The sequence below is a fragment of the Musa acuminata genome, chromosome BXJ3-8 (assembly GCF_036884655.1).
Source record: "Musa acuminata AAA Group cultivar baxijiao chromosome BXJ3-8, Cavendish_Baxijiao_AAA, whole genome shotgun sequence".
NCBI lineage: Eukaryota > Viridiplantae > Streptophyta > Magnoliopsida > Zingiberales > Musaceae > Musa > Musa acuminata.
In genome coordinates this window covers 13,821,596-13,824,202 of record NC_088356.1, presented here as the reverse complement: position 1 = coordinate 13,824,202, position 2,607 = coordinate 13,821,596, and positions in this window count along the sequence as shown.

Here is a 2,607-nt window from a genome sequence, read left to right as displayed (position 1 = left end):
TTCCTATTCGCAAGTGTCTCGAGTAAATTCATCAATGATAAGTTACAATTCTTTATAAGCATGGACTACAAATTCCTTTTTTTGACGCCGTTATGATTCCATGGGAAAAATGATTCATCAAAAAGGTAAATGATCAAGAGGTTGGACGCCATCTCAGCCAACATCCATGGTTAGATCTTCCTCTTGGACTCCAGCCTTTTCCAACAATGTGTTAGGTCATCATTTCCTCTACGCCGATATTCTTCCCATCTAGTTGAGAAGTTTGTACCATTATAAGTTTTCATATAGTTATTTGTTATAAAAGGTATTCATGATAAAATAGATATTGATGTAAAAAAAGAGATGATTTCTTTTCTCCAAAGCTGCTATGGTTGTCTCTATGGATGACTGATCTTGCAATGTATTATTGATCACATAATGGAAAAACCCCATAGTACTAAGCCTTGTATTGTGTTTTGTCAATTGGTTTCACCACCGTAGGTGCTATTCATATTGTAGGTTCCGTGGACAAGTTTTTGGAAAAAAAAAAAAAAACTCATACTGGAGTCATTATATTGTTTTCAGAAAAGAGTATAAATGACTTTAGAGATCTTTGGGACCTTCAAATTAATGTCTCAACTTTATTATGTACCATGTGAAATGATGTTTTCCCAAAAAGAATGATTCATTTCACGTTCAACGTTAATAACTTTAAAATTAAAAATGATATAAATACATTAGAAATTATTTTTTTAAAAATAAAATTAAATAAGATTAGCCTATAACCTACAACTTAATTACATGTAATATGTAAAAGATGAGAATTAAAAGAGTTTTATCAATAATAATTTACTCTAAACTATATAATTGAATATATATATATCGAAATGTACAGAAATATCATTCATAAAAATATAAATACCTAAAGTTAATTTTGATATGTATTCTAAATTTATATATATATATATATATATATATATATATATATATATATATATATTGATATTTTTATGTTAAGTTTTGAATTTTATTTCTCAAGACTGATTTTTTAATATTCTCTGATAGTGTGTAATTGAAAAAAAAAAAACGGCTCAAATTTATGTAAATAAATTAAAATTTATCGAACCAAACCTATGTGAGAAACCCAGAAAAAAGATAAAATAGATGTAAAAGGCAGAAACCAAAGCCTCTGACTTTTTAAGTGGCGAAATTTGAAAGTTAAAAAGTAAACGCAAGAAGTAATAACATGGCCATATTTTGACAAAAAAAAAAAAAGCGATTATATTTTTCTGAACGTCCTTAAATACGTGATCAATATCTAAATCTTAGTGATGGAGATTATATATATTTTTTCAAAATTGTCGAATACAAACCCTCCGCATCGATCTTTAGGCTCCTTATTCAATATCACATATTATAAAAAGAGACAAAAAGCTTTAAATTTTCTCATGAACCATAGTTAAACCTCAAATCGTACAAGTCATTTACAGTTGATTTAGGGCTGAAATTATGATACTTAAGTCTGAAATAGTCCAATGACATACCTTTTGCATCATGCAACGTTCCATACAAGATATACGATCATAAAAACCCATCACTTGTCAATTTTTTCAAAAATCAAGGCACTCCAAAAATAATCATTTCAATGTATTCTTATGTATTTTTGTTAAATCCAAGCTAATGTTGTTATTCAAACTATGAGATTTAGCTATGAAACGTTCCAATCAAACCGTTTTATAACTATGTTAACGTTATTTTTTTAATAACCATAACACATTACACGATCAAATCTCGCTAATAGTGATCGTTATATTCACGTGGAAGTCGGGCGCGTCCAGTTGACCGGCGATCGAGAGATGGACTTTTCGGCGCGTCTAATTCTGCCAGTTCGTTCCCAGTTGTCTAGCGCAGATGCCCCCAGCTTACGTGTTTCAGCCAATTACCTGGTGCCACGTTGCATACCCGTCACGAGCTCGTCTAATCAAATGTTCGCTGCTGCACGAGATCTCTCCATCAGCACGAATCGTAGAACACTCTGAGCGGTGCCCTGGACTCGAGGTTAAGGATGTGGGTCCAACCAAATCGACGTTGTTAATGTCAACATCCCACTTATCCTCAGGCCAGTCGTCGAAGACCAAGTCCCGCATAAAAGTCAAACTCCTAATCCACTGGTCCTCGTAGCGCCAGGAAATTGCCGAGAACGGTTGGCCTTGATGCTGACAGAGACGCGAATATCTTCCGGAAACGTGATAAACGAACAGCCCACGAATCACCCGGGACCTCATCCGCCGCGTGCTAAAGGACAAATGGCAGCGGCTTATTAGTGGATCACCATACGAATATGACCACCGGGGAGTAGCCGAACAGATCCATCTGAACTGTCCGATCGCATTGCCTACAAGACTTGCCTTATCGAACGCACGGTACTGGATATACACCTTTTTTACTCGACGACGAAAGATATACTAAAGCAGCCGCCGCTTCACGACTCGGTGGAAGATTTGGGGAATTCGTCTTCTATGCGCATAGGCGCACGGTCAATTTAGTGCAATTTGGAATATCCACCGTTCACAATGTCGAGATGCATGCGAATCACGAAGCACTAAAGACGGTCGATGCGCGGAGGTG